This window comes from Leopardus geoffroyi (genome assembly GCF_018350155.1).
Source record: "Leopardus geoffroyi isolate Oge1 chromosome D1 unlocalized genomic scaffold, O.geoffroyi_Oge1_pat1.0 chrD1_random_Un_scaffold_69, whole genome shotgun sequence".
Lineage (NCBI taxonomy): Eukaryota > Metazoa > Chordata > Mammalia > Carnivora > Felidae > Leopardus > Leopardus geoffroyi.
The window spans coordinates 5,286-20,000 of record NW_025543551.1 but is presented as its reverse complement, the minus strand read 5'-3'; the positions used below and the strand labels follow the sequence as shown (position 1 = coordinate 20,000).

The 14,715-nt window shown below is 42.2% G+C and overlaps 1 long non-coding RNA gene across 3 annotated transcripts in view; it reads right to left on the bottom strand.

Annotated features, from left to right (window-relative positions):
* The window catches only part of LOC123595638, a 25,410-nt gene extending 13,796 nt beyond the window's left edge, over nt 1-11,614 (bottom strand). For 2 of the 3 annotated variants that reach the window (XR_006711281.1, XR_006711283.1), the window contains exon 1: nt 4,323-4,855. This is a non-coding gene — a long non-coding RNA (uncharacterized LOC123595638). Of the gene's footprint in view, nt 1-4,322; nt 4,856-11,181 lie in introns of those variants that run through there. The other variant, XR_006711282.1, reaches the window with a different exon arrangement.
* Nucleotides 11,615-14,715: the final 3,101 nt, after the last annotated feature.

Genomic DNA, 14,715 nt, shown 5'->3' with positions numbered 1-14,715 from the left:
ACTAAGACTTAAATTTAAAAAATAAATAAAGCTGTAACAAGAGATGAAGACCAACACTATCTCATACTAAAGGGGACAACCAAACAAGAAGATCCAATGATTATAAATTTTGATGCCCCCAACATGCAACCACCAAGTATATAAAACATTTAACAACAACCAAAAAAGAACTCATTTATAATAATATAACGATATTAGAGGACTTTAACACATAACTCACATCGATGGACAGAACCTGTAAATAGAAATTCAACAAGGAAACAATGGCTTTGAATCACACACTGGACCAGATGGGTTTAACAGATATATTCAGAACACTCCATACTAAAATGACAGAGTACACATTCTTTTCAAGTGCACATGGGGCATTCTCCATAATTGATCACATTCTAGGTCACAAAGCAGGCCTCAACAGGTACCCAAAGACAGAGATCAGACCAAGCATTTTTTCTGACCACAAAGCTAAGAAACTTGAAGTTAACCACGTGTGCGTGCACACACACACACACACACACACACACACACACACTAAGGGGAAAGGCCACAAATAAAGGGAGGTTAAATAACATGCTACCAAATGAATGGGTCAAACAGGAAATCAATGAGAAAATACACTGAAACTAATGAAAATGAAAATACACTGGTAAAAATATTTGGAATGCGGCAGAAGCAGTCTATGATGGAAGTATATAGCAGTACAAGCCTACCATAAAGAGCAAGAAAAATCCCAAACCATCCTAACTTATAACTAAAGGAATGAGAAGAACAGCCGAAGGAAGGAAATAATAGAGATTAAGGCAGAAATAAGGAATATAGAAACCAAAAAGACACTAGACCAAATCAATGAAACCAGGGGCTGGTTCCTTGAAAACAGTAATCAACATGAAAACCTCCTAGGCAGAGTTTTCACAAAGAAGAAGGAAAGGACTCAAGTAAATAAAATCACAAATAACACAGGAGAAATAGCAGTCAATGCCACAAAAATACAGTTAGAAGATAATATTATGAAAATCTATATACAACAAATTGGACACTCTGAGAAAAATGGAACAATTCCTAGAAACACACAAACTACCAAAACTGAAACGGGAAGATACATAAAATCTGAAAACAGAAAGAAATCAAATCAGTAATAAAAAAATTTCCCCCCAACACAAGAGTTCAGGGCCAGAGGGCTTCGCTAATGAATTCTACCATCCATTTAAGGAAGAGATAATATGTATTCTTCTCGAATTATTACAAAAAATAAAAAAAGAAGGAAAACTTACAAATTCATCTTATGAGGCCATCATTACCCTGATACCAAAACCAGTTAAAGCCTCCACTAAAAATGAAAACTGCCAGGGCTCCTGTGTGCCTCGGTGGGTTTAGTGTCCAAATCTTAATTTTGGATTAGGACATTATCTTGCAGTGCATGGGTTCGAGTCCCACGTTGGACCCTGTGCTGACAGTGTGGAGCATGGCCAGGATTCTCCCTCTCCCTGTCTCTCTGCCCCTCCCTCACTTTTATGGACTCTATGTCTCTAAGTAAATAAATACTTTAAATATGTTAAAAATTTTTAAATAAAACTACAGACCAATATCCCGATGAATATGTATGCATAAATTCACATCAAAATGCCTTCAAATTAAAGTCAATAATACATTAATAGAATCATTTACCATAATCAAGTGGGATATATTCCCGGACTGCAAGGGTGGTTCCACATTCACAGATCAATCAACATGATGCACCACATTAATAGAAGAAAGGATAAGAACAATATGATGCTTTCAAGACATGCAGGGAAACGATTTGACAAAATGTCACATCCATTCACGATAAAACCCCCTAGCAAGTATATTGGTACTCAACCTACCTGCACATAATAAAGGTCATCTATGAAAAACCCACAGTTCATCTCATCCTCAATGGGGAAAAATTGAAAGTTTTTCTTCCAAGGTCGGGGACAAGACAGGGATGATCCCTCTCACCACTGTTATTCCACATAGTACTGTAAGTTTTAGCCACAGCAATAAGACAACAAAAAGAAATAAGAGGCATCCAAATTGGCAAGGAAGAAATAGAACTTTCACTATTTGGAAATGACATGATGCTCTCTATAGAAAACATGAAAGACTCCCCCCAAAATTGTTAGAATTGATATATGAATTCGACAAATCAAAATATACAGAAATCAATGTACATAAATCTATTGCATTTCTGTAGACAAATAATGAATTAACAGAAAGAGAAAGTAAGGGATCAATCCCATTGACAGGTGCACCAAATACCCCAAGATACCTGGAATAAACCTAACCAAAGAGGTAAAAGATCTGTACTCTAAAGGCTGTGAAACACTGATGAAAGAAATGGAAGAGGACACAAAGAAAAGGAAATACATTTCATGTTCACGGATAGGAAGAACAAGATACTGTTAAAAGGTCTACACTCCACAAAACAATCTACACATGTAATGAAATCCCTATCACACAAACAACACATTTGTCACAGAACTAGAACAAATAGTCCCAAAATACGTATGGAGTGGCAAAGACCCCAAACAGCCAAAAGAAATTGAAGACCAAAACTAAAGCTGGAGACATCACGCTTCTAGACTTTAGGTTATATTATAAAGCTGTACTGAACAGAACAGTATGGTACTGGCAACCAACAACAACAAAAACACAGACGCAGAGACCAATAGAATGGAAACCCAGGCATGAACTCATACATATATGGTCAATTAATTCTCAACAAAGCAGGAAAGGATATCCAATGGGGGGAAAAAAGATACTCTTGGGACACATGTGTGGCTCCACAGTGTGTGGCTGTGGATTCAGCTCCGATCATGATCTCAGGGAAGTGCAGAGCATGCGTGGGATTCTCTCTCTCCATTTCTCTCTGCCCCTCTTCTGCATGTTCTCTCTCTCTCTCTCTCTCTCTCTCTCAAAAATAAATACATAAACTTAAAAAAAGTCTCCTCAACATGTGGTTTTGGAAAAACTAGACAGCAACCTGCAAAACAAAACAAAAACGGACCACTTTCTTACAACATACACAAAAATAAATCCAACATGAATAAAGAACTATGTGTGAAACCTGAAACCATAAAAATCCCAGAGGATACCTAACACAGGCAGTATCTTATTTGACTTTGGCTGTACAAACATCTTTGTAGATATATCTCCTGAGGTAAGGGAAACACAAGCAAAAATAATGGGACTTCATAAAAATAAAAAGCTTCTGTCACAAAGGAAATAATCAACAAAACTAAAACACCTACAGAGTAATATTTGTAAACGACATCTGATAAAGGGTTACTGTCCAAAATATATAAAGTTATACAGCACCCAAAAAATGAGAAATCCAATTAAAAATGGGCAGATGACATGAACGGACATTTTCCCAAGGTGACATAAACATAGCCAAGAGACACATGAAAAGATGCTCAGCATTACTCATCTTCAGGGAAATACAATTCAAAAGTACAATGAGATAACACGTCACATCTGTGAGAATGACTAAAATCAATGAATGATGAAACAGCAGGTGTTGGCAAGGATGTGGGAAAAGAGAAACCCTCTTGCATTGTGGGAAGGAATGCAAACTGGTGCAGCCACTCTGGAAAACATCATGGAGATTCGTCAAAAAAAAAAAAAAATGGAAATAGAACTATGTTACGATCCAGCAATTTCACTACGAGGTATTTACAGAAAGAATACAAAAATAATTCTTCAAAGGGATACAGGCACCATGAGTTTACAGCAGCATTTTCTACAAAAGCCAAATTACGGAAACTGACCAAGCATCCATCAACTGATGAATAAACTGAGATGTAGTATATGGAATGTAATATTATTCAGCCATAAAAACATGAAATCTTGTCATTTTCCACGAGGTGGATGGAGTGAGAGAATGTTATGCTGGGTGAAATAAGCCTGTCAGAGAAACACAAATACCAGATGATTTCACTAACACATGAAAATGAAACAAAACAAAGGGGGGGGGGGGGAGACAGTGACAAACACTCTTAACTAGAAAACAAACTGAGGGGTTCCACAGTGAGGTGGGGGAATGGATGAAACAGCTGCTGGGGATTAAGAAGTGCACCTGGGATGAGCACCAAGTGACGCATGGAAATGTTGCTCTATATTGTACGCCTGAAACTAATATTACACTGTAGGTTTCCTAAGTGCAATTTAAAGTAATAGATAACATAAGGTTAAGACACCTACCTACCGGGTTTTCTGTAGTTTTCAATCACTTCATTAGGTTGGAAAAATAACCATAAATTTTTTAAAAAAGCATGTATGATGTGGGGGACAGTTTGTGCCCTTACCTCGGTCACTGGTTCCAGCAGGACTCGGAAAGTGGGTCCCAGCTCATTCTTCTAGAAGGTCCTGAGACGAACATTTCGTGTCTTCAAGTCCTAATGGAATGCAGCTCCCGTTCTTCTGAATTTCTGTCAGCGTTTCTTACCGGAAACAAGCCTGAATCTGGAACAAACCATTGACTGCATCTATGAGGTGAAGTCGTGGAACCCCGCAATCCACGAGTCCTTTAGTAAAATACGTCTTGTTCAAATACTGTCCAGGAAGTTGAGGAATTAAACACGGGAACAACCCAGAAAATGCAAGGGCCTATGCTGTTTAGCAACCATCATGCCCAGGGAAGCCACCCAGGCCCCACCTCAGTACTCAGTACAACAAGGCAGCTTCTCTCTGGCGACTCAGGAGATGCCAAGTTGCTGCAAAGCTCCCAAGGTCTCCCCTGGGGCGGGCGGCAGAACCCGCTGGAAACACAGCTCTGCTCTCTGTCCTGAGACAGCGGTAGAGGCCCTGTGTCCTCTGGGAGCAGCAGCAGCCCTTCCTGCTCTGAAGTGCCCTGGGTCAGAAAAGCCGATGGTGCGCCCTCTGCTGGCCATCACTGCCTAGGCAGAGGAGCCCGCCCCTCCGGGTCTGTGGTGCTTGAGCTCTCTCTGCTGGCTACCCTGGGAATTCCTGCAATGTTGAAGGCCCTGGTCGCTCAGCTGAGGGACTGAAGGTGATCTGGGCAACTCCGCCTGTTCTCCACAATGGGAAGGGTCTTAGTGACAGGGCCTGGGACACAAAGAAATCTTTTCCTTCTCCTTTTTTTTTGAGTGAAGAATGAAACAGAATTTATTAACATAATGACATCATTTGTAATGTTTTAAGCAATGTCCACAGAAAAATAGACCACCAATTTACACATGCTGAGCAAGTAATTGTGTTTACCACCAGAGTATTTAGGTTAGATAAAGAATTGACACCTTTGAGAGAGAGATAACTGCTTCCAGCTATGGAACGAATGAGTCCTAGGGATACAAGAGACAGCCAATGGAATAGAGTCAATCCTGTAATAATATTGTTGCATGCTTTCACAGGATAGCTACACTTGTGCTGAAGTACAACATAATTTATAGACATATGGAATGACTACAATGTATGCCTAAAACTAATACAACAAATGTGTGAAGAATATTTCAATGAAAAGTTGACATCCTTTACGCTATCTTTAATTTATCTTTTTTTTGCCAATGAACTATCATTCCTGGGGTGCTTGGGTGGCTTAGTCAGTTAAGCATCCGACTTCCCCTCAGGTCATGATCTTGCAGTCCATGAGATTGAGCCCTGCGTCAGGTTCTGTGCTGACAGCTCAGAGCCTGGAGCTTGCCCCAGATTCCGTGTCTCCTGCTCACTCCCCCCTCCCTCCCTCAGGCTCTCTCCAAAAAAGAAAAACAGAAACATTATAAATTAAAAAAAAATCATTCCTAATTTAGAATCTGTGAAATTCCATTTATACTAGATTCTCTAACATCACCATCTTGATGTAGAGAGCTTATCTGAATAGTCACTAATAATATCTTTGATGACACATATGTGGCAGGGTCAGAATGCAACTTACAGGGAGCTACACATCTGTTATGAATTTACTGTATGTATCCTTGGCTAATATTTCCAATGAAATGTGCTTTAGGGATACAGATGTATGAAATAATGTCCATCAGTCATATAGGTCAAATTCCTATAGGACCATTCATTATGCCTTCAATTACTAATTGCCATTTCTTCAAAATTAAAAGAAAGCTGGGACAAGAAAATGTCTTTGAATTTGATGTAAGAGAAGACTATGGTGTTTTAAAAGGTTCACCTACCATCTGGCATCCTCAGTTTGGCAGTGGACAGGAGGATAAAAACGCACGATCTTGATGCACACCACTAGCTCCAGAGGGAGAATATGGACCTTCTTGTCAAATACATTTATCAATATCAGCAGTTCAACTCTGCCAGGTCCAGACTGCCAGATCTGGGGGCAACACAATGCCTGATGCCTGGGTTCAGAACATGAGGAAGATCAGCTGGTAGGGAGCGGCGGGGAAATCCAACAGGGCCTGGGGAAGTGAGGGAGATGGGTCCGGGTTCCCTCCCCACAGGGCGGCTCTAGTGTTTACCTGCCAAAGAGCAGCACACTCTCCCTCAAGACATCCCTCTCCATGACAGAACATGAGGCTGTGCCCCCACAATTCCAGGAGAAATGAGGGATACCCATCTTTTCAAATGCAATAGCCTCTGCAAAGCTTGGCCCCAGGGATGTTGGAGTCTTGGAGTCACACAACACTGATGCCCATGATACCTGCCATTTCTGCCCCAGCACTCAGAGACACTTCATACATCCCCTCTCCCCTGGCCCATCTCACCCCATCCACATTCCTGGACCAGGTCTCTACTTTCTCCTTGTACTTCCTCTTTGTCTCTCTTTATCTCTAACCACATCTCTCTCTATTTCTTCCTTTCACTCTCTAGGACTTGCCCAATTCCCCTATCACAAATTCAATGTCTCTCTCCCTGCCTGTCTCTTTCTCCACCTCTCCCCAGGCTTCAGGATATCTGCTTTGTGCATGCAGCCCTGTCCAGGAGCACAGGGCACTCCTGTCTCTCCCTCTCTCAGGTCTTGTTTTGTCCCAGGCCCTGATCACAATGGAGGAGAATCCCCTGTACAGCAGCTGCTCATGTTGACATTTGCTAGAGCAATGCTGGCAGCATGTGGACAGCCAGACATTTACCCTTGGTGGCTAATCCATGACCCAAAAGCTTCTGGAGGGCTGGCTGCTTCCCTAAGCTGGGAGGAAAAAGGGGCTCAGAGGTTTCGGGGTGCCTGGGGCAAAGTGGATTGGCTTGGCCGATGTAGAAGGAGCCATATGCTTACCCACAACTCTCCTGGGTGGTGTCCAAGGAACCTATCTCAGACCATGGAGCTCTGCCCTCCCGATTCCTCAATAAGGCAACAGGGGAAGCTTTGTGGGACATCATGTGGGACTCACCACAAAAGCTGCGCCATTTGCCCCCTTGAGGCCACCTAGATTGGTGCTATTGGGGGAAGCTGGTAAGGTGCACAAGGGCACAAGAGCTGAGTTAATGCAGGGCCTCCTTACCGGTCTCCTGAATCCATTCCTCACCATCGGAAGAGACCCTTTCCTGGAGACAGATACCTGCCCTCCTCATCAGCACGAACCCCATCAACTAGCACGCACGCCATGTGCTCATGAGTATCTATCTACAGATATAACAACCATCACCAGATCTCCCTAAAGGATGTATCCAACTCCTCAGATGGAACTATAGGTCCCTTCCAGGCATTACAACCCCAAAGAATGATCTGTCTTCTTCCACCAATCCTGTACATACTATGTGTTGGCTGACTGCATATACAGGAACCCCAAAGTGTACGCTTGATGGGGAATGAGTGTTGATTTTCCTGGAAGCTGACGCTGACACAGAAACACAACTGTGACAAGTGTATTAGGGGACATTAGGAAGGACAAAGTGGAGTGGACAGGGTGGGCAGGGAAAGCATTCAGACCAAGGGGCAGATTAGACACCATCTCTAAATATATAATAACCATAGCTGGTTTGTAATGGTTCAGTGTCCTCTCCAAATTTCAAACGGATGGTCCTCTACGTCAAAGTGATTTTGACTTATTGCAAAGGGATCTTCTGTTCTCCTCTATGCATTTTGTCTTCTACAATACATCTGTGGCCTTGGATGAGCACATATTTGTGTGGCTGCATTTGTATGTCTACCTCAGACCTTAGATGTAGATGCCTGAATATACACATTCTCATACTTATCTTTTCCTTCTTTGTAAAGTAGGACCTGAATTTTAATAGAAAAAACACAGGGGTCTTTGTTGTATCTTTTGAAACAGGAATTGCCAATCTCCCAACCTCAGGCATTATACCCTTAGTTTCATGAAACTGAATGAACATCTGTTGATGATCTTCTGTGTGCAGATACATTCATTTCCACCCTGAGAAGGGTGAATGCCCACTCATCCCATACATTTTACAAATTCCTTATGTGCTTAACCACCTCTTCATCGCACTGACCTCAGAGACCAACATTGTTCCTGCTTCTCAGATTACAATGCTGAGGCTCTGAGATGGCCCCACTGAGAGCTGGCATTAGGGCTGAGACAGCAGGATCACAGGCAGTGCCTCTGGAAATTGTGAGGGAAGTTTCAGAGATGTACACCTTCATGCAGGGTCATGACAGTAGGTTCAGGGGTGCGGTGACAAGATTCCAGCAGGGGCGTTTCCTGGTCAACCCTGATTTCCCTGCTAAGAGTCTGATTCAGGGTGAAGGCCAAGGAAGCCACACAGCTAATCTACAACTTTTCATCACATTTAGTCTCACAGAGGCACACAAACTTAGGCAGACAAGCATCCCATAAGAACCAAGGAAAACTACAAATCTCCAGGGCATTCTTTCACAAGGATCCAGAACCTTCAGGAGAACCTCCAAGAGAAACAACAGTCTTTATTTAGATAATGAACTAGGTGCACTTTGGCCACAATGACATTTCAGAGATGATACCTGCATGGACTATCCTTGAACCCATACAGCAGCTCTGTGTGGATGCCACTCTGCACTCACTATCCCTGCCCAGGTTGTGGGCCCTGCCACAAATGGCCTCCAACTCCATCTCACTGAGTCCAACACCCTCCTCTCTGTACCATCTCAGCTCTCCCTTCTCATGCACAGTCTCCAATTCATTTCCATGAGTTTCATGTCTCCGTCTCTTGTACTTGAGGACCCATTACTGGAGCTGCCATTATTGTAGACCAGAAGCTCCATGTAATTTAACGCATGTGACTCTCTCCCCATTAGGACAGTTGAAGCCCCTGATGGTAAGGGTTTGCCTCATCTCTCACAGAGCCAGGGACATGGACTGTGTGCTGGGCACATCTGCAGAACTGATATGCCTGCTTTTCTATTAAAAGACTCTTTCCTTCTCCACAAAGGATATATGCAGCCCAGCTCAGTAATGGAAATGACACAGCCCAACATATGTATGTCCTGAGAAACTTGAGGAATCTTAACAGTGTCCTCATCCAGCAGCACCCTTGCATTACAAAGCGTGTGAGGCCATCTCTCCATCCTCTCAAAGACTCAACAACATAGAAGCTGAACATGCTGAACATGTCAACTCATACAGCTCAGTTTATCTCACAAATAGTCGAGGTGGAGGTGGTGGGTACTGTCCCACCATCAAGGAGCTGGAGGCAGCCCATAGAGCCCATGAACAGTGATAAATTGTATCTGTGCAGGGTGGACCTGGGAAAGAAGGAGGTCCTCTTGCATCCATAGGGACCTACAGAAATGACAGGTGTGTTGGTATGACAGACAGAAGCAGAACGCCCACAGGAGCTGAAACACAATGAAGCAGGTGTCAGCACCTGGCCCCTTGTTCATTCATGGGTTCTAGTAGAACAGAGCATCAGTGTCAGAAAACTCTACCCTTCCATGAGGTCCCACCTATATCCTGAAAGTACCAGATGCCACAAGGAAAAACGACTGTCACCACACGTCACTGCCCATGTTTAAAAATGCAGAAAGCCAAGGAGTCCTGTTCTAGAAGATTGATGGCAGTAATGCCAGTCTAATAAAGAAAAGTATTCCAGAGAGGCAGGCATCTGTGTCCAGGATCTCTCTGGTGCCCTCTTCCACCAGATCTGCAGACTTTTTCTTTGCACATTGAGAACAGACAGAACGTGAAGGAATGAAAGAAATGACCAGAACCACACAGAGATCCAGGGCCACCCCAAGGTCAAAGCTCTACCTGCGATCCCATGCCTGTCCTCACTCTGCTTCCCTCCCTTACAAACACATCTTCTGTGCAAGGCCACAAAGACCTCTGAGGAGATGGGGATTCCTGGAGTCCAGCATGGGGCCTGGATATGAGTTTTCTGAGGGAAACACATTACCTGTGCATATTCATTGGTCTCAAGTATGTTTATCTTAATTCACAGGTAATTCAGCTTTTAAATACAACATGAGTTGCAGAGCTATTTTGTGCCATTGTAAAAGGGAGGTAGAAATTCTACGTAAAAGAATGAACACAAACATGTCTCAATTTCAGGTGAAAAACTCCCATAAGGTATCATGAGACAAAGTACCAATTACAACTGCTCCCGGGACACAAGAGAACCTACTCCTATAAACACAACTGGAGAACTCTGTGAGGTATTGGCCCTGCAAGTAATCACTGATTCTCTGCAGTTCCACGTACATTTTTTATTACACATGCCACTTCTGAAAATTCAGAGTATTTCCACCTGGGGACAACTGGAGAAATTCTCTATCGTACATTTGCCAACACAGAAGGACCAGTAATGAATTCTGAAATTTTTCTAAGAACCCTCAGCACTGCACAAAGCACACAATATAATGTTGGAAAGAGTTTTTATCAATTCCAGTCATGAGGCTCATAGCAGACATTCTGAACACATTCATGGCCTACATTGAAAAAGGAAAAAATGAAAATAATCAGGATAATCCCGTGTAAAGAAGGTGTGGAAGGAGTCAGACGCTCCAGAAGACTTGAGGGTGCAGTGAAGTGTCATCCTCCTCAAGTTATTTCCACAAACACTAAGTGAGAGCCACGTGGTCCTCAGCCTCTATGCACCTGTGGCGTCCAGAGGCACTAGCTAACATGATGATGTTACATTGGAGAAGCCTGGAGGCTTGTGAGGACATAAATCAAACAGTAAAGACACCAGAAGACCAAAAACAACAACAACAACAACAACAACAACAACAACAACAAACAAAAAACAGACAAGGCCAGATAAAAGTTTCCAGAAAGTATTGCAACTGAAACGGGCAACAGAATTTACCTTGTCTTTTTCTGCATCCTTGGTAGAGACACAACTGATATTTCCCATTGGAGCTGCATCACGTCTTAGGTCTCATAAAGGATGGAGGCGGATGGAGGTTGATTCTGACTTGCATAGACTGTGTGGAAGAAAAACAAACCATCCTGAACATGTTTCATTATATTCAACTCATTCACACTCTCGGGTCCCTTACCAGGGACAGAGCATTTTTCATGTGCCTCGGGTGACCCTTGAGGACAAGAGGGAGATCTGATCCTGTCCTTTGAGGAAGGTTTACAGGGCCCTGGTTCAGGTGTTTTTATAACTAATCAAGCAGCTGTGAACAGCTCAGGTCTCAACTCGCTAGAAAGTATGTTAGGGGTGTGTTTCATCCCTCAGAGAGCCCAGCACATGGTCTCTGTACAAGCTACATCCTAGGGAATGCTATGTCTGTCAGCACGTATAAGGCCTCTTTCCTTCTCTATCAGAGACACGTGTTGCCCAGCTCACTATGTGGAAATGACTGCCCATTTCATGCATGTCCTGAGAAACTTGAAGAACCTTACAACGTCCTCACTCAGGCTGACCTGAAAGCCCTGTGGTGCCATCACTGCATCTCCTCCAAACACATAACAAGTAAAAGACACAACGTGTTTTATAAGTCAACTCATACTAGTCATATCATCTTTCCACATGGTGGAGGAGGAAGGTGAGGTCCCAGAGGACCCCAGTTTGGAGAAGGTGGGGGTGGTCCAAAGCCCATGGGTGGTGATAAATGTCAGCCCACGGGGTATGACATGGAGGGCACTTCTGGGAAAGGAGGAAATATCCTGGAAACCACGTGGACCTGCAGGACAGAAATTAAACTTTTGAGATGTGTTAGGGTAAAAGGTGAAAAATCCAACACCAACACCAACACTAACATACCTGAACCCCAATGAAGCCGAATGGCACCTGTCTCCTTCCTCTCCACCTGGTTTCAACAGGGCAGCATCAGTGCTTCTAAACTCCACCCTTCCCACTGGGTCCCACCTAGAATTTCTAAGAGTTGGAGGAGGCAAAGCAGTGCATTGCTGGCAGCATGGTACTAGCTGTGTCTGCAAATGTGGGGAAGGAAGTGGCTAGTCTTAAAGAATCAGAGGGATAATTCCAGACTACTAAAGAAAGTCTGTTCCACACACACAGTCTTCTATGTCCAGGACTACTCTCCACCCAGCCCTTCACCACCTCAACAGCTCCGTCTTGGCATAGTAAGAGCTGAAACGATGAGGAAGAATTTTGTTTCCGTACTATTCATTTACATCTTTAATCCATTTCAAGTTAATTCTTGGAGTGGTATAACATAAGGTGCTAAGCTTTATTCTTATGCACGTGTATATCCAATTTTCCCAGCCCCAGTTATTCAAGAGAATACCCTTCTCCACTATGTATTCTTGACTCCCTTGTCAAATACTAGTTGACTGTTCATGCAAGGGTTTAGTTTGGGCTCTCAATTTCCGTTCCATTGTCTTGTGTGTGTGCTTATGCCAGTGACATAACTGATTTCTTTGTGTTAGAATGCAGCTAGAAATCGAGAAGTGTGATGCCTCCTATTTTGTTCTTTCTTGCGTTGGCTACTTGGGGTCTTTTTGTGGTTCCAAATACATTTTAGGATATGTTTTTCTAATTGCATAAAAATTGCATTGGAGTCTTGATAAAGATTGCACTGAATCTCTAGATGGCTTTGGGTAATATGGACATTGTATCTATATTAATTCCTCTGAAAGACAGACGTGGGATGGCTTTTCACTGACTTGTGTGTTCTCCTGTTTCTTTCATCCAAATTGAATTTCTTCCATTTCAGTACATGGGTGTTATAGTTTTCTGTAGAGAGATCTTTCACTTCCTTGGCTAAATTTATTCCTATACAGTTTATTGTTTTTGATGCTATTGTAAATGGATTGTTTTCTTTTCTTCTTAGATAATTTGGTTAGTGTATAGGAAAGCTACAGAATGTGATATAGTGACTTTCTAGTTTGGAACTTTAATGTATTTCTTGATTAGATATTAACAAGTTCTTTTACACTGAACTTTATTTCATTCTTTTACCTTTTTAAAAAAATCATGTTATTTGGGAATAGCTGATACAGTATGTTACATTAGTTTCAGATGAACAACATAGTGATTGGACAAGTGTATACATTCTGATACGCTAACACAGGTGTAGCTACAATCTGTCACCATGCATCACTATTCCAGTACCATTCTCAATGTTCCCTATGCTATATCCTCTATGTGTAATTTATTATTCCATAACCAGAAGCCTGCATCACCCAATCCCCTTCACATATCTAGGGCATCCTTGTCTTGTTCCTGATCTTAGAGGACAATCTTTCACAATTTCACTATAGAGTATGATGTTAGATATGGGCTTCACATACATGGCCTTTCTTATGTTGAGATATGTTCCCTCTACGGGGAATTTTTAAAGAGTTTTTTAGCACAAATGGATACCAAATTTTCTCAGAACTTTTTTTGTGTATCTATTGACATAGTCACAGCAGTTTTCTTTTTAATTTTTAAAATGTATGGGGCGCCTGGGTGGCTCAGTTGGTTGAGCGTCCGACTTGATTCACGTCATGATCTCACGGTCTATGGGTTCAAGCCCCGCATCAGGCTCTGTGCTGACAGCTCAGAGCCTGGAGCCTGCTTCGGATTCTGTGTCTCACACTCTCACTACCCCTCCCCTGATCATGATCCCCCCCCTCTCTTTCTCTCTGTCTCTCTCTCTCTGTCAAAAATAAATAAACATTAAGAAAAATTTTAAAAATGTATTTATTTTGTTTACTTTAAATTTATTTATGTATTTCTTTAGTATATATACTTTTTTCAAGTTTTTATTTAAATTCTGGTTGGTTAACATACAGTGTAATGTTAGTTTCAGGAGTACAATGTAGTCATCCATCACTTACATACAACATCCAGTGTTCCTCACTACTAGCGCCCTCCTTAGCCGATCACCCATTTAACCCATCCCCCTGCCCACCTCCCTTCTAGTAATCCTCCGTTTGCTATTTATAGTTGAGTCTGGTTTCTGGACGATTTTTCTTTCATTCAATTATGTGAGGGGTCATATTTATTGATTTTCATTTCTGAAACATCCTTCCTTTACAGGGAAAAACCCTACATCGTGGTCAATGATCCTTTTTATGTGATGGTTAATTTGGTTTGCCTGTATATCACTGGGAATTATTCATCTATATTCATCATGGGAATACTGGCCTATAGTTTTCTGTTCAGGTAGTATCCTTTTCTGGCTTCCTACCAGGGTAATTCCAGTCTCATGAAATGAGTTTATGGTGTTCATTCCTTTTGAATCAGTGAGAGGACTGCTGTTATTTCTTCTACAAACGTTTGGTCACATTCACCAGTGAATCTACCTGGTCCTGGGCTTTTCTTCTCCTGAGAGAATTTCGATTACTGATTCAATTTACTTACTTTGGTTATCTTCTTGTATTGATGCAGTCTTCCTTTAATGGGTCTGTGCAAACCTTCTATTTCTTCCTGATACAGTCT